The 20,906-nt window shown below is 43.5% G+C and overlaps 1 long non-coding RNA gene across 1 annotated transcript; it reads left to right on the forward strand.

Moving 5' to 3' along the window:
* The first annotated feature begins 31 nt into the window (after nt 1-31).
* Nucleotides 32-20,488, forward strand: LOC142022342 (uncharacterized). Its single transcript, XR_012647933.1, has 3 exons — nt 32-97; nt 389-534; nt 19,802-20,488. It is a non-coding gene; the product is annotated as an uncharacterized LOC142022342 (long non-coding RNA).
* The last annotated feature ends 418 nt before the right edge of the window (nt 20,489-20,906 follow it).

Consider the following 20,906-nt stretch of genomic DNA (forward strand, 5'->3'; position numbering starts at 1 on the left):
CAACCCGGGTAACAAGGGGGAAGAGCTTTCTGTGAGTTGTTTCCCCTCAGCCCTTTCTGAAGGGGGAACCGCTTCGCTCCTCTCCCCTTAACTCTCGGTGAGAGAGTGCTTCGAGCCTCAGCAGGAAAAGCGACGTGTCGTTTCCCAGGTTGCTTAGCGGCGGCGAGACTGAGGCGGTCTCCGCCAGTCGCCTCCTGCCTAGGGTGTGGGGAGCTGTGGTTTGGGGTGGGAGATATAATATGTATTAGTGGGACTATGGCTGTCTTGAGGCCTACAAGGGGTTTCACTGTCTCTTAAGGCCCTGGCTGCGGGGTGGGCGGGAATAGAAGCGGCTAAGAGAGGTAATGCCTTCCCTGGGTCTGAGTGCTCAACGACGCCCTTCTTTCAGCCTCTATTCTGACAGTTCCTGGAGTCTCCCCCAGTGTTCCCCCGAGTGGATCTTGTTAAAAGTGAAAAGCCTTTTGGCTTGTCTGACGTATTAGCATGCCATTGAACCTGTGAAAGCGCTTAAGTGGTAGTGAAGCCGTTTAACAGGTATGTGACAATCTGGAAGCTAGGCTGGTAGTTTCAGAATTTACTGACAGAAGAGTAGTGCATGGTTGTAATCGGTTTTCAGTCGGCTTGAGTATTTCATTCGTTTGTTGCTGAAGATTTTAAAAATCACATCTCTCAAAAACCCTTCCATATATATAGCTATATATAAGGTGCATAATCTGAGTATTCATCTTAGCCTTAAATGCTTGGTTCTTCAACCACAGGATTTTTAAAATAAATTCTTGGGGAAAAAAATCACCCTTCTCTACAATATTCATTTTAATTGCTACAGTATAAAAAATTGCTTCCACAGTCTCCCCTCTCTCCTTTCACTCCCCGTTGAAGGACATTCTGACAGGAACAACATCCCTTTTCTTCAAGGAAGCTGGACAAATAAGTTTCCCTTTCTTTATTTCTGACTATTTGATGAACTAGTTTTAAGAAAACTCTTCCAAAATCAGAACCTTGGTAAGACACAATCCTTTGTTATGTTTGCAAAGATTTTAGGTATAACAAACATGAAACTCCATAAACACCTCTATTACACACATACACACATCTCCTAGAACTCAAAGGGACCTTTGGAGGTCATCTAGTCCAGTCCTCTTTCAAAATAAGCAATTGTGTGGCCAACGACTTTAAGTGTAGATGCTGTATTCCAAAATAGCTAAGTGATATACATTTTGTGTGTAGCACCATTATTTCCAAATAAGCTATTCAGACATAGATATGCTGGAATATTTTATTTCAAAATAAGGCTGCTGTGTAGACATAAACTAAGAGCCCAATAAGCAATGAAAGTGTTGGTAATGATACTAGGCAATCTTGACCTCTCATGGTTGGGCGAATTCTCTTGTCCAATACTGGTGAGGTTCAAAGGGTTCCAGATTAGAGATTCAACCTGTATATGCAAAGTAGTAAACTTTGGAAGACAATCACAAAATGCAGCTACAGCTTTTAAATATCAACAGAGCCTTTACATAGATATGCTGCACCACAAATATAAATGCAATAAACCCTTTCATATCTGGCAACCCTGGGACTGTGCGGTTGCCAGATGTTCAAATAGTCCAATTAATAGAGAGCAGTTGTGGGAGAGGCACAGGCAGGGGGTCACTAGCCCCCCCCACCCCACCCCCCCAATAACAAAGTTCAGCTCAGCTCCCCTCCCCCGCCCCCAGGTTCTCTGTACCTTGTTGGTGGGGATAGCCTGGACCCACATGAAGATGGCAATGGGGATTTCACACATGACCACACTGCATAGGGAGCTGCTCTGGGCAGCAGACACCAAGTAGGAGAGCAGAAGAGCCTGCCAGCTGCACACATATGCAGCACGGAGGGATGCAGGGTGGGCACTGAGTGGGCCGGCCCCCCCGAGGGGTGGGGGCGTTGCTCATGTGATCAGTTCTGCTCACCAGCAGAGTAAGAAGGGGAAGCGGCATTGTAGCTTGGAGTTTGAGAATTATGATGGTTATTTGAGAGTTCCGGTTGATCAAATAGCAGATAAAACGGAGTTTACTGTATTTTAGCAACTGGATCTATATAAAGACTTAGCAACAATATATTTACGTAGCTATACTTTGCAGAGGGGGAAAAGGAAGAAAAATTGAATGTGGAAAAGTCCTCACAGACACTGTCTGGACCAGCATAGAAGGATCATTATGTGCACCATGGAGACAGAGGAAAGAGGTGCCTCCCGGCAGCAGACTCTAAGCAAGGGTTATCAACAGAACATAGATAAATTGTTGGAAAATGGGAATACATCCAGATGCACATTGCAGAATTATGTGCACACTTTTTATACTACTTTCAACAGACACAGTTAATGCTTTTTGTATGACTTGATTCTGTAGTTGATCAAACCATAACAATCAACTGATTTAGTGTAGTAAAATATGATTTAATGGCAACAAAAAGAATTAAGACTACAGAATAGAAAAAATCATCAGTACATACGAGAAACAGTTACAGAACATCAGCAAAACATTCTGTATAGCAAGGTCTCCTTTTAGACATTTCACCCAGCAAATGAATAATCACAGATTTGCATACGTCAGAAAACAGCTTTTGTGCTATGTTTTAAAAACTGAAAACAAAAATAAACCAAACAACCAAATTATATAAACTCTACTGGGCTCAAATGTCAAAAAACTAATGATATTTTCAACAAGAAAAGTTTTCATTATAGCACAATTTTAGCCTATCGACAGTGGATTATGTGGTTTTTAAAACATTTTGTTGTCCTTAATGTATTAGAAAAAGCAATGCATTTTGGCACTCACATAGATTAACCGAAAGAGAACAGACAAACCAATTAAATGGAAAGTACAGTTTAATGTCAGTAAAAACAAGCTATCAGATAATTCCACATTTATTGCGGTTCATGAGCAGTATAGCATGGATTACATTGCTGGTTTAAGTGTAGAGTCAACTCTACATAAGAATTTTACTGGATATTTGTAAGAAATGTTAAGATAGTAGGCATCCTTCAGTCTGCATAGACTATGGATCGCGGCCTTTATAGTTTCAATTGAGGGCTTCATTTACAGTGTCTACTGTGACTATGAAGACCCACACGAGAGTGACAGTCCTTGCTGCATCTCTTGCAGATGTGGTGGGTGTCTGGCAAGTCCATAGTGTGTTTTCTGTGCGCTCGCTTCTCCTCTGCTAGCTGTCTGATCTTCATCTCGCCCTTCTGAAGGCCCTTGTGTAACCCCTGCCTCCATCTGCTGCGGTCGTCTGCTAGTTCTTCCCAGTTGTCCAGCTCGACATCTACCTCTCTGCGGTCTCTCTTGCAGACATCTTTGTAGCGCAACTGGGGGCGTCCGGGAGGTCTTTTGCCAGAGGCTAGCTCACCATACAGGATGTCTTTTGGAATCCTTCCATCGTTCATCCTGTGGACGTGGCCAAGCCAGCAGAGCCAACGCTGCCTGAGGAGGGTGTGCATGGTTGGGATTCCAGCTTGCTCGAGGACGGCGGTGTTGGTCACTCTGTCCTTCCATGATATTCCAAGGATGCGCCTGAGGCAGCACAAGTGGAAGACGTTCAGCCTCTTTTCCTGGCGGGCATACAGGGTCCAAGTCTCGCTGCCATAAAGGAGGGTGCTGAGGATGCAGGCTCTGTAGACTTGCATTTTGGTGTGAGTGTACAGCTTGTTGTTATTCCACACTCTCTTGCTGAGTCTGGACAGAGTTGTGGCCACTTTTGCGATCCTCCTATTTAGCTCAGTGTCCAATGACAGGGTGTCAGTGATGGTGGACCCGAGGTAAACGAACTCGTGGACGACCTCTAACATATAGTTGTCAATGCTGATTGATGAGGATTCAGCAACATCCTGACCGAGTACATTTGTCTTCTTTAGGCTGATGGTAAGCCCAAAGTCCTTGCATGCTTTGGAGAACTGATCCAGCAGTTTTTGAAGCTGGTCTTCTGTGTGAGACACTACAGCAGCATCATCTGCGAACAGCATGTCTCTGATGAGGACTTCCCGCACCTTAGACTTGGCTTTCAGCCTTGCAAGATTAAACAGTTTCCCATCAGATCTTGTGTGCAGCAAGATGCCCTCTGTTGAAGGTCCAAAGGCATGCTTCAGGAGGAGTGCGAAGAAGATCCCGAACAATGTCGGAGCAAGCACGCATCCTTGTTTGACGCCGCTCCTGATTCTGAAAGCATTCAAAAATGCGCTGTCATATTGGACGGTTCCTCTCATGTCTTCGTGGAATGACTGGATCATCTTGAGTAACTGTGGAGGACAGCCTATCTTGTGGAGCAGTTTGAACAGACCATCCCTGCTGACCAAGTCAAAGGCCTTGGTCAGGTCGATGAAGGCTTTGTAGAGTGGCTTCCTCTGCTCCCTGCACTTCTCCTGCAGCTGCCTTAGAGAGAAGACCATGTCAACGGTAGACCTCTCTGCGCAGAATCCGCACTGCGATTTGGGGTACACCCTCTCAGCAATCTTCTGGAGTCTGCCAAGGATGACGCGAGCGAACAGTTTACCAGTGACACTTAGGAGGGAGATTCCACGGTAGTTGTTGCAGTCCCTTCTGTCTCCTTTGTTCTTATACAACGTTACAATGTTAGCGTCGCACATATCCTGTGGAACCTCACCCTCTTTCCAGCACAGGCACAGTAGCTCATGTAGGGGTTCCAGGAGTGTGTCCACGGCACACTTGATTACCTCTGGTGGTATACCATCCTGGCCAGGGGCCTTTCCTGCTGCAATGCTGTTGATGGCTCTCTTCAGTTCATCCACAGTCGGTTCGTGATCCAGTTCGTCCATTACTGGTAGGAGCTCGACGGCATCGAGGGCTGCGTCAACCACAACGTTCTCGCGTGAGTACAGCTCGGAGTAGTGCTCAACCCAGCGCTCCATCTGTTTGGCTTCACCAGATGTGGATTTCAGAGGTGCCATCTTGTTCTGGGTGGGTCCTAATGCCTTCTTCATACCCTCGTGCATTCCTCTGAGATTACCAAAGTCTGCACAGGTCTGGATGCTGCTGCATAGCTGGAGCCAGTGGTTGTTGGCGCAGTGCCTGGCTGTCTGCTGTACTGTTCTTCTGGCCGCTCTAAGTGCTTGCTGGGTACTCTGGCTCGGTGAGCGTTTGTACTCCAGGAGTGCAACGCGCTTCTTTTCAATGACTGGAATCATCTCATCAGAGTTAGCTTCGAACCAGTCATTCGTGTTTCTAGCTCTTCTTCCAAACACCGACAAGGCCGTGTTGTAAACTGTATCCCTCAGATGTTGCCATTTGGATGTCCCATCGGCGCCCCCAGGGCCGCTGCGCAGATCTTCCTGGATTTTGGGTCTCTCCGAACTTTTCAGCTTTCTCCGAGTTTGCCGTCAATGAGGGGCCTTCTGGCAGGTTTAGAGCGGTACAGCTTCTTGGGTCTCAGCTTGAGCTTGGAGCAAACTAGCAAGTGATCTGTATCACAGTCAGCACTATGATAGCTGCGTGTCAGAAGGACGTTTTTGAAGTTATTACGCCTAGTAATGACCACGTCTGCTTGATGCCAGTGCTTCGAGCATGGGTGTCTCCACGACACTCTGTGCTGTGGCTTCGTTTGGAAGAATGTGTTTGTGATGCAGATTGTGGTACGTGCACAGTTCAAGGAGATGCTGTCCATTGTCATTCATTTTTCCCACACCGAAGTGTCCTAAGCAGGAAGGCCATGAGGCCCAATCAGCTCCAACTCTTGCATTGAAGTCACCCAAGACGTACAGTTGTTCACGAGCAGGTATTTGCACTACAGCAGCACTAAGCACGTCATAGAACTTGTCTTTTACTTCTGGTGTGGCGTACAGGGTTGGAGCATAAGCACTGATCAGGTGGACGGGACCGGCGCAAGTTTGAAGCACGATCCGAAGAAGTCTTTCTGATCCTCCCATGACTAATTCCACCATTTGTAGAAGGGTGTTTCTGACAGCAAAGCCAACACCATGCTCTCTGGGTTCTTCTTGGGCTTTAACCTGCCAGAAAAAGGTGTAGTCCTTTTCCTTTAGAGATCCCGAATCTGCGAGTCGCATCTCTTGCAGTGCAGCGATATCAACTCGGAGCCTCTTCAGTTCCTCGTTGATGACAGCGGTCTTTCAGGTGTCACTGATGGCCTGAATATCTTCAGTCAAGCCGGTCAGCATGGTCCGCACATTCCAGCAAGCAAGCTTAAATTGTTGATGTTTCTCATTTCTTGTTGATTTTCTTATTGGTTTGCCTGGTGCCCAAATTTCAGTCACTTGTCAGGTTCAGGAACCTTAAGCCTCACGCACCCAGCGAGGCAGGTGAACTGTGGCGGGACAGTACCCTATTGGCTGGGGGCTGCCCAGCTTGAGGCGGGCGGTGACTGTCCAGTGAGATGCGAGGATCTCTCCCACCATCGAAGGCAACCCCTGGTGCTCGTTCTCTACGCCAATCGAGCAAGAGCTTATAACCGGTATTTGTTGCCTCCCGTGTTGATGCAACGCTGTTCAGCGATGCTGGAGTACCTCTCCGGGCGCGAGCCTGGGCACTTATTATGGAGACTCTGGGCTGCCCAGACACCAGTGTCCCCCTCTCAGCTTTACTGATATAGTCCAAAGGAGAGGATAACCTCCATGTCTGGTACCAGCTCAGCTGCAGGAGTTGCCGGGACAGTGCCAGAAGTTGACACCGAACCGCCTTCGGACTCCACTCCGGATTTTCTGTCAGGGTTTACTCCCTTAGCCTTGCTCCTTCCCAGGATAACCCACAAGGCAGTGGGGTGTGGAGAATGTGGTTAAGGATCCCACTACTTCATACCTCTCTGTTACCACGAGTCACCATAGCTCCCTGTGGAGCAATGACCTCATATCCCCGGGACCCTCCTCCCCACCTTTCGCCCCCCCCCCAGCTACCATCACCATAGGACCCTCCCCAACCCACTACCCCCATCTACTCCCATGTCTGCCCTCCTCACTGCACTGGCCCCTCTCCCCCCAGCTGCTCTCAGTGCCCCCAGGTCCACCTTCCCCCATCGCTCTTCAGGCTCTTCTCTTCAGAGACTCCTTTTCCTGATAGTGCTGCCTTGCAGGGCACAGGTGGAACACCATACCTGAAAAGGACAACAAACACGGGGCTCCTCCCTCGGCGAACTCCCAGAGGCAAACTCCCTTCCCTGTTAGCTGCTGCTCACAGGGTTCGCTGAAAGCTCCCTTCTTATAGAGAGAGATGCTAGCTGGTTAGGCCTGGCTCAAAGCCTTGCCTCCAGTCTAATCAGCCCTTGAATAAGATACTATTACAGTTTGTAAACATTACTCTGTTGTTCATCATAGTTAAACCACATGCTTAGTTTCAACTTCTGAGGCTTAAAACAGCTAACAAAGGGGGGGATAACATTTAACTTTATAATTTACACTATTGAGATCCTGTTAGCCAACAGTTCTCAGTACTAGGATATATTACATTTTGGAGGGTGGAGGAAGCATCATAGAACACTAGAACTGGAAAGAACCTTGAGAGGTCATCAAGTCCAGGTTTCAGACAAAATAAGGAAGGCATATACCTTGGATCTGGATGAAGCAAACTTTAAAAAAAAAAAGAACAAAAAGAAAAAATGAGGGCCTGATCCTACTCCCATAGAGTCTTTTTATTGGCTTTGATAGTTTGATCAGGCCCTTGTTGGAATACTGCTGAAGGAACAGCATTTTTAAAGCTGTACAGTGTATTTAAATAACATTTCAAAATTTACAAAATACAGGTTGTAGCTTAACTCATTTTGTACTTAACAGTGCTAGGAAATGTCATTGTAACCTGAAAGCAACATACTGCAAATCCTTCTCATGTTCTGAAGGTTAAAATAAAAGGATCCAATTTTGCTTTCACAATAAGTCATTTGCACAGTAAGATTTTTCTAGAGCTGTTAGCAGGTGACTTTAATGTGCGTACTCCCTTCCCCCAAATGAACCTTATCTCTGAAGAAAGTGTGATGTACAAATTAAGTCTATGATTAAATCAGACACCAGAAAATTGAGTCAAATGGTGCTAAAAGATTATTATGATGCTCAAAGTAAAATGCTTACACAAATGAATAGGACTATTCATAGAGTTGTCACAACCTGAGATTTTGTGCTGTCATCTCATGCAACCTCAGCTAAGTCACTGGGATTCGAGATGCATACATTCAGAACTTGACTCAGGCTGTGTCTACACTACAAAAATAACTTTGAAGTTGCTTACTTCAAAGTACAACTTCAAAGTAAGCAACTTTGAAGTTGAGTATCTACACACACCCTACTTCGAAGTTCAACTTCGACATAGGGCACTACTTCATTCCCGGGAATGGAGTAAGGACTTGGAAGCTGGGCTCCCTATTCCTCAGTTAACTTCAAAGTAAGGGAAAATGTGTGTAGACTCTCTGCTGGCTACTTTGAAGTAGTGCCTAACTTAGAAGGTAGCTCCTAGCGTAGACACACCCTTAACGTATTTAAACTTTATAACACTTTTAAAATGAAATATATCAAGACACTTTTGTGAAGGATTGGGAAACCTATAAAAATAAGGGAACTCATTAGCTGTGATAAAAGACATGTTAGTTTGTTTATCTTGAACACTTTGGGTAATGTTTTCAGAAGTGCCTAAGGCCAGTGATCCCTGTAAGTGATGCGCTTGTGTGATTTCTCAGGAAAGATTCAGATGTTGCCCAGGTGATTAGTAGAGCCTCCACACCAGGTGTTTTGTTTCTAGTGGTGGTGCACATTCATACATGCCTCTGTGCACATAACATTTATTTTATGCACCTGGATGGAAACGATAAGAGGGACTATTGCCTAAGGCCCAGATATGTAAAAGGTATTTAGACATTTAACTCCCACTAAAATAAGTGGAAATTAGGCACCAAAATTTCTTTAAAATTTGGGCCTATATAATTTAGGAATATATGGCCCAGATCCTCAAATATAATTTAGACCTTTTAACTCTCCTGGATTCTAAAGTGAGTTTTGCGTCTAAATACCTTTGAGTTTCTGGGCAAAAGTTCTAAGTGTTTCTAAGACATCTGGATGTTCCAGGAATTCTGTCCCTTGACACGAATGTGCTTTAAAGATGAAACAGCATATGAACTTCCAACCGTAATCTTGAATTATATATATTTGAGTTAGGCCTCAATATAGGAGAGCACTTTTGCATCCACTTAAGTCTCATTGAAGTCAGTGCGAATTAAGCCTGTATTTTGATGAATTAGGGCCGAGGTCAGCCACCCACAACACAAGTGCCAAGAGTGGCATGCAAACCGATTTTCATTGGCATGCAAGGTGGGAGCTTAGCCCTACCCTCCTCCCCCATGCAGCTGGGAGCTTGCCCAAAGCCATGCTACCTGTGGATTAACAGAAGACCAGCTAATGCTACCAACCACCACCTAAATGGTAAAGCTCTGCATCTTTATTAGGGAAGCTTTTGTAAGTAGGACTATTAGTGACTTTCAAAAGTATCACCAACACTCGGACCCTACATAGAAGTCAACAGGTCAAATTTCAGCACTCCACCTCAAAAAGGTTGCTGATCTCTGAATTAGGGTCTTGTTACAGCTTCAGTGATAAGAGTTAGGTAAATATTTTGCTGGAAAATGGTTGATGTTTCAAAGATGATAGAAGTTGATGGACAATATTTCCAAATGTACAAAATATAAGAAACAAAACAAAAACCAAAAGAATCATTTGTCAAGCACTTGGGAATTTTTAATTGCTGACCGCTCTCTCATAGCTTCCTCCTATATATTATGCTTAATGTAAGTGCAGGTGTCCTGAAAATGTCACTTTTCTTCCCACCTATGAACAAAGCAATGTGACAAATTTTATTTGGCAGTGCAAAATTAATTCCGGACCTGCTGCAGTGTACAGATGGGGGTGGAGTTCTTCCACCCCAAAATCTTTGGAAAAAAGCCACCCAGGAAAATTCTCGACCACAGAACACTACCATTTTGGAAAGGTATATTAGAGGCAGTTTGAAAGTGTCATTTTACTCAGTCATGAATGTCTTCTGTCTTTATTGTACCTCACAGTGAAGTTTCCATCCGCTGTGGAAAAACCTGGATTCTCTACTCGTCAGACCAAATCCAAACATGAGCACAGTTAAAATTAGGGTCAAAAGATGAGCCATTACAAACAGTAAAGCCCAAAGGGTGCATCTGAACAGGAAGTAATAAAATTAATGTGCCTTTCTTCTTTGTCCACCACTTTTCAGCTTCTTTTAACTGCACAAAGCCACCTTCTGTTAAGCTTCCTTGAGCACTGAAATTTCAGATTAAAATGATAGGTATATCAAGATGAATAATTACAAGAATTCTACATCTACTTCTCCATCCACAACAGTGAATTCTGCCTCTTCCCATATACACTGAATTATACCTCAAATATCCTCACCCCCCCGACCGCCGTCAACGTAGAAGGCAAATTTTATTTTCAAAAGCATGCTTAGAAATTTACAAAAATTGGGGTATATAGTGGCAGTTAAGTGTATTGCCATATGGAATACCAAATCTGGGTGCTGGACTCATTGTGAATTTCCCTGTGCTGAAAACAGGCCAAAGGCAGAAAGTATGTCAGATTGATATTCATGCTGTAAATCAGACATAAGGTAGCAAGGACATTATAAAACTATGGAAGTGACTAGATCAATAATACTCAAATAGTAAATGAATTAAAAGTAAGTGGTTGGGAATTCAAGGGCAGATTATTATAGCAAGAAGTGTCCAGGTCAGGAAGGTGACCAGAGGAATTAAGGGTAGAGGAGAGGACAGAACTATGGAATTGCCATCTCATGGAATTAGTATGGAAGTTCTACTTTCCTACTTTGTAGTTAACTCAGAGCAAGCTGCCATCTTTTTACACAAGAACCCCTCTGTGACTTGGAATCATTTTAATATCCAAGCTTGCAGAGAATGCAAAATGTGTCAGATAAATATTGAAAGGGACAGTGAAAAGTTACAAGCATCTATTATGAGTTCCCCAACTATTTTTTCTTTTTAAATTTGAGTAGAGTGTAGGATAAGATCTCCATTATTTTAAAACATTAGATTATTTCAGTTAACATACAATTAAAATTAAAAAGTTAGAAAAACTAACTGTACTTTTAAGTCTTCCTCTATATCTTCTCACTGACCCTCATCCTATATAATGGAAATCTAACACAGTGATCACTAGGGAAGCTGTTGAAGCTATGAGCTGGAATCTGTGAGGCACACCGAAAGAAAACGACAATTACCATTGCTTATCCAACATCTGAGGGATTCCATACCAATAGACAGGATCAGAAATTTAAAGTCCTCCAGCAGACTGTTATTTGGGGAGGTAAGTAGGAATTACTGACTGATTTACATTCTGAATGATACTGTCTCACTGAAGATAGATCAGATCTCTCACAAATGTCAGTAGGGGAGAAATGCACCTATGACCAGTTTGGAGAAAAAATGCTTTGATTTCTAACCAGATTATCAGGAGATGGCCTATTTTGATGGTAACAATTTAAGAAAATACAACAACATAAGATACAGAAAGCAGTTCTCATGAAAAATGTCAGCAGTACACAAGTTACTACATGTCACTTAAATTCTTGGATAAAAAACTAGAACTATTTTCAGAATGAAAAGTGCATTCAGAGTCTCTATTCAAACACACCTTATTCAATTAATTTCAAATTTTAAAAGAACATACTCAGCCTGTGACAGTTCAAGCAGAAGCTGGGGGTTTTCTTCCTCCTAGAAAAATAAGCCAGGGTTTTTGGAAAGCTATGAGGATGGGAATTTATAACCTTAAATATGAAGTCACTAAGGCTGTGTCTACATTACAAAAAGAACTCTGAAGTCCCTTACTTGGAAGTTGAGAGTCAACACACATCCTACTTCGAAGTAGGGCAGTACTCCATTCCCGGGAGTATTATCCGGCCTTCTGACTACTATCCCATGCTTCTCATCCATGTGGGCACTAATACTGCGAGGTGTGACGCTGAGCAGGTCAGGAGTGACTTCAGGGCGCTGGGGGCACGGGTCAGGGAGTTTGGGGCACAGGTGGTATTCTCTTCAATCCTGCCTGTCAGAGGTAGGGGCCCAGGCAGAGACAGGTGTATCCTAGAGGTGAATGCTTGGTTGCGTAGATGGTGTCGCCAGGAAGGCTTTGGTTTCTTTGACCACGGGATCCTTTTCTGGGAAGGACTGCTAGGCAGAGATGGCGTTCACCTTTCGAGGAGGGGGAAGACCATATTTGGACACAGGCTGGCTAACCTAGTGAGGAGGGCTTTAAACTAGGATCAACGGGGGCAGGGGAGCAAAGCCTGCAGGTAAGTGGACAGTATGAATACATGGGAGATGAATTTGAAATGGGAGGGAGTATGGGCTACACTGGGAGAGTAAAAAGAGGGCCAGGGCAAAACTGGGAGGCAAGACCAAATCAATGTCTGAGATGCCTGTATACAAATGCAAGAAGTATGTTAAATAAGCAAGAAGAATTGGAAGTACTAATAAATGAATACAACTATGATATCATTGGCATCACAGAAACTTGGTGGGATAATACTCATGATTGGAATGTTGGTATTGAAGGGTACAGCCTGCTTAGGAAGGACAGACAGGGAAAGAAGGGAGGAGGTGTTGCCTTGTATATTAAAAGTGTACACACTTGGACAGAGGTGGAGATGGACGAAGGAGATGGATGGGTTGAAAGTCTCTGGGTTAGACTCAGAGGAGTAAAAAACAAGGATGAGGTCCTACTAGGAGTCTACTACAGGCCCCCTAGCCAGGTGGAAGAGGTGGATGAGGCTTTCTTTAAACAGCTAACAAAATCATCCAGGGCCCAGAATTTGGTGGTGATGGGGGACTTCAGCTATCCAGGTATATGTTGGGAAACTAATACAGGAGGGGACAGACTGTCCAATAAATTCTTGGATTGCATTGCAGACAACTTTTTATTCCAAAAGGTTGAAAAAGCTACCAGAGGGGAAGCTGTTCTAGATTTAATTTTAACAAATAGGGAGGAAATTATTGAGAATTTGAAAGTGGAAGGATGCTTGGGTGAAAGTGATCATGAAATCATAGAGTTCACAATTCTGAGGAAGGGTAGAAGGGAAAACAGTACAATAGAGATAATGGATTTCAGGAAGGCAGATTTTGGTAAACTCAGACAGCTGGTAGGTAAGGTCCCATGGGAAGCTAAACTGAGGGGAAAAACAGCTCAGGAGAGTTGGCAGTTTTTCAAAGGGACATTATTAAGGGCCCAAAAGCAAGCTATCCCACTGTGTAGGAAAGATAGTAAACATGGCAAAAGACTGCCTTGGCTTAACCAGGAGATCTTGCATGATCTCAAAATAAAAAAGGAATCTTTTCAGAAATAGAAACTAGGACAAATTACAAAGGATGAATATAGGCAAACAACACGAGTGTGCAGGAGCAAGATTAGAAAGGCTGAGGCACAAAATGAGCTCAAACTAGCTACAAGCATAAAGCGAAACAAGAAGGCTTTTTACAAATACATTGGTAACAAGAGGAAGACTAAGGAGAGGGTAGGGCCATTGGTCAGTGAGGAGGGAGGAACAGTAACAGGGAATTTGGAAATGGCAGAAATGTTTAATGATTTCTTTGTTTCGGTCTTCACTGAGAAATCTGAAGGAATGCCTGACATAGAGAATGCTAGTGAAAAAGGGGTAGGCTTAGAAGTTGAAATAAGAAAAGAACAAATTAAAATTTACTTAGAAAAGTTAGATGTCTGCAAATCACCAGGGCCTGATGAAATGCATCCTAGAATCCTTAAGGAGCTGATAGAAGAGGTATCTGAGCCTTTAGCAGTCATTTTTGGTAAATCGTGGGAGATGGGAGAGATTCCAGAAGACTGGAAAAGGGCAAATATAGTACCCATTTATAAAAAGGGGAACAAGAATAACCCGGGAAACTACAGGCCAGTCAGCTTAACTTCTGTGACAGGAAAGATAATGGAGCAGGTAATTAAAGAAATCATCTGCAAGCATTTGGAAGGTGGTAAGGTGCTAGGGAACAGCCAGCGTGGCTTTGTTAAAAACAGATCATGTCAAACCAATCTAATAGCTTTCTTTGATAGAATAACGAGTCTTGTGGATAAGGGAGAAGCGGTGGATGTGGTATACCTAGACTTCAGTAAAGCATTTGACACGGTCTCACATAATATACTTATCGATAAACTATGCAAATACAACTTAGATGGGGCTACTATAAGGTGGGTGAACAACTGGCTGGATAACCATACCCAGAGAGTAGTTGTTAATGGTTTTCAATCCGGCTGGAAAAGTGTAACTAGTGGGGTTCCGCAGGGGTCTGTTTTAGGACTGGTTCTGTTCAATATCTTCATTAATGATGTAGATATTGACATAGAAAGTACACTTACTAAGTTTGCAGATGATACCAAGCTGGGAGGGGTTGCAACTTCTTTGGAGGATAGGGTCATAATTCAAAAGGATCTGGATAAACTGGAGAAATGGGCTGAGGTAAACAGGATGAAGTTTAATAAGGTCAAATGCAAAGTGCTCCACTTAGGAAGAAATAATCAGTGTCACACATACAGAATGGGAAAGGACTGCCTAGGAATGAGTACAGCAGAAAGGGATCTGGGGGTTATAGTGGACCACAAGCTAAATATGAGTCAACAGTGTGATGCTTTTGTGAAAAAGGCAAACATGATTCTAGGATGCATTAACAGGTGTGTCGTGAACAAGACTCGAGAAGTCATTCTCCTGCTCTATTCTGCGCTGGTTAGGCCTCAGCTGGAGTATTGTGTCCAGTTCTGGGCACCGCAGTTCAGGAAGGATGTGGAGAAATTGGAGAGGGTCCAGAGGAGAGCAACGAGAATGATCAAAGGTCTAGAGAACATGACCTATGAAGAAAGGCTGAAAGAATTGGGCTTGTTTAGTTTGGAAAAGAGAAGATTGCGGGGGGACATGATAGCAGTTTTCAGGTATCTAAAAGGGTGTCATAAGGCAGAGGGAGGGAACTTGTTCTTCCTTGCCTCTGAGGAGAGAGCAAGAGGCAATGGACTGAAATTGCAGCAGGGGAGGCTCAGGTTGGACATTAGGAAAAAGTTCCTAACTGTCAGGGTGATCAAACACTGGAACGAATTGCCAAGGGAGGTGGTAGAATCTCCATCACTGGAGCTATTTAAGAAGAGGTTAGATAGATGGTTTTCAGGGATGGTCTAGAAAATGCTTGGTCCTGCCATGAGGGCAGGGTGTTGGACTCGATGGCCTCTCGAGGTCCCTTCCAGTCCTACTCTTCTATGATTCTATGAAGTTGGGCTCCCTACTTCAAAGTAAGGGAAAATGTGTGTGGACTCTCTGGTGGCTACTTCCACTTTGCTGTCTGGCCACAATCTGTCGAAAGAAGTTATGTCATAAGATATCTTCTGACAAAAACTTCTGTCAACACGTCACTCTAATCTAGACATAGCCATATAGAAAGGCTGGAGATCATAGGTATAGGAAGGCATCAGGTAACTACCCTTCGCTTCTGTTTCCTCTGGAACAGATCCATTGAGGGAATTTCAGTTTCTGAGCCAGTGTTTTGCCAGTGTGATGTCTGTACTGACCCCTTATGGTTTATTAATATGTACCTGCTTTGTAAACATGCCAGATCATTGATAATATCTGAAAGTTTTAAATCCAGTGAAATTACCCTATGGTGACATCGGGTACGTGATCTGAAGGCTTCTAAGCACAGAAGGGATGATCGTGCACCTGCCTGCTTTTTGATGTGATGTATTGTGAATATCAAAACAAAAAGCAGTCAAGTAGCACTTTAAAGACTAGCAAAATAGTTCATTAGGTGAGCTTTCGTGGGACAGACCCACTTCTTCAGACCATAGAGTCTGTTCTGGTCTGGCTATGGTCTGAAGAAGTGGGTCTTGTTTTGATAGTGTATAGACTAGCACGGCTTACTCTCTGTTAGTATTGTGAATATGTGCTCCACCAGCTCCTGCAGACCAGCCGCAGGGCCCTGAGATTCAGAACATTCAGATGCAATTTTAAATTCTCCTGGGACCAGATGCCCTTCAGCTGTAGATAGTGCAGGTGGGCACCTCACCACAACAGTGATAAGTCTTAGATGAAAGAATGACTAAATGATAATACTATTCCATACATTCTCTGTGTCGAGCTACCAAGTGAATTCTTGCAGAATCTGGGATTAATCATTTGACCGCAAGATATTTGGACAAGGAGTACACCGATCTCAACCAGAACTGCAGGTGAAGACTCATAAGCAGACAACTAAAGGGAAGTGAGGTAGTGTTGGTGTAGCCTCATCCTTTATATCCATGTACTAGACCATGAGAAGGCACAAAGGCATTTGTTGAAGCCCTGATAGAGGGTGCTATCCAAAACTATTCAGTTGGATATGCCTGAGATGTCACATACACCTTCAGCAAGATCCACACTGACACCTACTGAGAGAAGAAATGAAATATACAGCTCTGGTTTCTTAATATTGTTCTGCTGACACAAAGCACGTATAAACCCAGTTTAAACTCATCTTTTTGCTCTGCCCCCAGATTGGCACAACGTACTTGGGAGTGTACTAGTGAATCTAACAAAGAAAAGTTGATATTACTTATCTTCAAATCATTAGAAATGTTACAGCTTTGAATTAAAAAATATCATATGCAAAAATTGTAGAAGAAATGTAACATGTCAAGATATGGAAATACGTTGTTAGGGCACCAAACAGTACTAATTCTTACCTGCAGTAACACCACTACAGAATAAAAGAGTCTTTAGAAATAATTTGAATCTAATCTAGGACCCAAGCACTAGAATTCCTTACTCAATTCCCTTATCATTATTGGTAAGCTCTAAGGTTGTTTTCATGCCCTACCTGTGTGTTTCCATACTTCATGTTGAGATTTCTTTTAAGTTTAAACTTACCACTGAATTTGGAAGTAATGTTTTTGAGCTAACCCTGTTATAATTGTATCCTGACTTATGCAATATTTACCATCAATCCTAAGTCTATTTTAACCTAGTTTGTCTAACACTTATTTAGATTTATAACAAAAGAGTACTTATCCAAGACATCTCCGCTGATCATTTTGGAAAGATACAAGTGCACAAGCCTTCCCCAATTAAAAAGGCATCAACCAACAAAAATTATGAAGTTAGCCAACACCCTGATACTACCCTGCTAAAGCCATCAAATGGACAATGGATTTTGACCTTGTGTACAAGCAGGACTTTAAGGCAGCATCTGTACATCAGTAGACAGAATGTGAGACTTTAACAGGAGTTAAATTAAAATTAAGCATGTTCATAAACCTCTGCATAATCAGTGCTTAGTTCACAAGGATTCCAAGGCAAAGACTACATTTGTTGTGCTGGAACTGTACACGCTGTAATCTTAATTAGACCCTCGGATGCAATGTTAATACAAATTAATACAAATCATAGATGTTTGTAAGCTTTAAACAAGTTTGCTTTTAAATTAGGTTGTCTTTACCAAGCAAAAGCCAACAGAGGCTAGTGTGCCATGGCTATTGCTAGATAGCTATTCCATATTAGCTTCTCTTGGACACTCTTATTAAGACCTACATTAGAAAATTTCACTCAATATTTTTGCCAACTTACAGCTGCCACTATTGCTCTGTTATGACAGTGCATACACAACTATCTGCTTTTGTTAAGTGCTCTGCATTTTAATTTAACGTCCTCCACAACACCATCTGGGACAATGGCCTCTGGGATATGTTGTACAAGTGTATTATGGGATACCATCAGTGTGTTCAGGGAATGTTGATAACTCAATTCCAAGTTCCCCCAATTGCATTTTGTATATCCCAAAATATGCATGATTTTAAAACAGAATTCATAGAGTTCCTTGTTTCACTTTCTGACCTCTTGCTAGCAGAATCATAGATTCAGCAGAGCTAAGAAGAGTTGCAGCATCTGCTTTGAGAAAGGGCACCTGATTCTTCTGTTTTTGTGGAACTTCAGTTACTACCGCTTCATAAACAGATGAGATAACAGAGGAGAGGGAGGAAAGGATAATGCAGACAGTGCATTCAAATCAAAAGATACTACAGGCACATACTCACCAGCTCTGCACAGAGAAAAGGTGTTTCTGATTGGTGAGATGAGCATTGAAGGGTTGGGAACCCCATAATGATGCAGAACTGCAACAATCACCAGCAATGGCAAAACGTTCAAATATGGAAGGCCGCATTCCTGGATCTTTTTAATAGAACTCACTTCAGCAGCACAAGAGGCCTCAGAACAAGAGTTGTTTTGACAGTCAAAAACGTTATGTGGCAACCGTGCTCTGGGAACTTGGAATCCACACGGTGAACAGTCAGTTCAAGGTTGGAAAAATCTACAAAGTGGACAAATATCATGCATGTCTGGCGGGATATTAAGCTTCTCCTGCTTCGCAGGTGTGACTCAGGGCACTGTCCAGCAAATGAAGGATTTGTTTCCCAAACTGAGGTGGGATGATAAATGGGATGCATATCCCATTTCTAATCTTGCCACTATGCAGCTCAACAGAAAGGATTACACTTTTATGGTTATACAAATCACAGTTGGATCACCAGGGACATTTCTCTGATATTGGCTGGTCAGTAAGGTGACTACCTGTCCTGTATTTGGTGGGAAGGTACCATTTTTGGGACACCAGAAAGGTGTCTCGGCTTATTTTTTAAAAGGGACTAATTGTCCAATATTTGTGCCCTCCCCCTGCTGCTGGTTGGAGAGCACGTAGGTCACTTCTCTGAGCCTTGCGGAATCAGGGGGAGCGTGGGTGGCTGCCACATCCTTGACACTTCCCCAGGAGTCCCAGGAAAGTAATGGGGGCTGTGACTTCCCCAGGATTCCTAGGGAAGTGCCAGGGGCTGCCACCTCCTTCCCAGCTCGCCAGGACTTGGTGGAGCTGGGAGGAGCCGCCCCTCCTGCCCATATCTCCCTGTCCCATATTTGGGACAGGGAGCTGTGATTGCCCTACTGGTCAGGAAAGAGGCTCACATATTTAGCCATACAAGAGTTTTTGCAAAAGATGAGGCAGGAACATTCTTCCCTCACTGACATATTCACATTGCTGGCCAGAAAGTCAGTAGATATTTCAGTAGACCCCACCCATCCTTGCTTTTCCTTGCTCATTAAACCATATACAGATACCTACAGAGCACCAGGATGATTGCTGAAAGTGCAAAGGATGCTGACAATGCCTCATATCTAGCTGAATCTCAACAAATATTCTTGTGTATTATTGCTGCATGTTGTGTATTGTACATTTGTGAAAGCAAAGGAGGAAACATTACTGGGAGCATGGAGAGGTGAAATGGAAAATGCCAGACACGAGGACAGTTTCAAGAGCCTGTGAGGGAGCTGCATAGCTAAGGAAGGCCCTCAAAAAGTAACAGTGTGATATATTACTGCAGCATGTTGCTTTTGTGTACTTGGTATATTTGACTTAAACAGGGATATTTATAAATTCCTTCTGTCAATCTGATGAGAGAGGAGTGGTGTTTCAGCCTGTGTCATTTGTTTTTGGACACTCTAAGAAATATACTGTTATGTTTATAAATGTTTGAGTGCAAGAAAACAGTAAACTCAAATAAGACCATTATTACACATACTAACTCAAAGTGTTAGGTGGGCGCTAACTGATTTTCCAGTAATCAGAAGTCACTATATAGGCATTTAGTGAAAGGAAGCAAGCTATGCCAGAATTACAGGCCAATAGTCATCTTTAAGCATTGTGCTTCATATTACTGTGTTGGAGTTGAAATTTTTATTCTCTTTTGTTCTCTTTTAAACTTAACAAGGTAACAATGTAAGGTAACATATTAACACATGTAAGTGTGAAGACAGACTCCACGGCGTCAGAGAAGAACCATCAGTGCGTAACCCAGTCAAGATGTGATTGGATTGGCAGATTGACGACTCTAAAGCATGAAGCAGGCACCCTTAAGGACAATTGATAACAGGATGACCTTTTTGCAGATGTTATGAGAACGATTGGTATCAAAAGATAACGTACCAGTCACAGACTGAAACAGCAAACCTCAACGGAGGAAAGGATTGTAAAAGCAGGGTGCTTTGCCATGGGACTTTGGGTTCGTCTTGCCACCAACTTCAGGAGAGCATCGGATCGCGATGGACAAGGCCCTGCTCCCCCTCTGTGATCAGTCTAGCTGGCCACTAGATTGATCCAGGCTCTGGATTGGTAACTATAATATCATTTGGTGGGACTGTGTGTATGTGTGAGTGTATGAGAGCTGAGCATTGAGTCTTGCTGCCTCTAAGGGGCAGGCTCCTGGGGCATCCGTCAGCCACCCTGGCTGCCCGCTGCAAAGGGACAGTTCATCCTAGCAGTTAAAGACTCGGATGGAGTGAGCTCTCAGCATTGAGTGGTTCCCGCTGTTGTACCTGGTGTGTGTGTTTTGTGTGTGTTTGTGTGTGTCGAAAAAGCATATGCTACCGTTACGTTCTCAATAAATGCGTTGTACTGCCTTTTCCCCCATAAAAGGTCTTTCGTGCTTTGTTTAAGCATAACAACTGTGCAATACTTGTGTTTGTTATAATTCTGCTCAAGCAACATCCTGGAATGTACTTTGGTGCACCTCTCAGTTCTGCTTTTCTTTAAGTATTCTGTACTTCCAGTCGTGACCTTTTTGATTGGTCTCCATAATCCAGTCTGTCCAACCCCTATTCTCACTGCCTGAGGACTGGTTAGATTCAGGATTAGGAATGTAATCTGGTTTAAGTAGTTAACCAGTTAAGGGAGGGGTGGTGGCTAGGGAGGTCGCTCCAGCCTCCCCTACACCCCAACCCACAGCATGCTCAGGAATGGGGCTGATCCAGCTCAGCTGGAGCTTCCCTGTCTGCAGTGCTGATGCTGGCAGCCCAGGTCCCCAGTGTGCCATGGGC

The sequence above is a fragment of the Carettochelys insculpta genome, chromosome 17 (assembly GCF_033958435.1).
Source record: "Carettochelys insculpta isolate YL-2023 chromosome 17, ASM3395843v1, whole genome shotgun sequence".
NCBI lineage: Eukaryota > Metazoa > Chordata > Testudines > Carettochelyidae > Carettochelys > Carettochelys insculpta.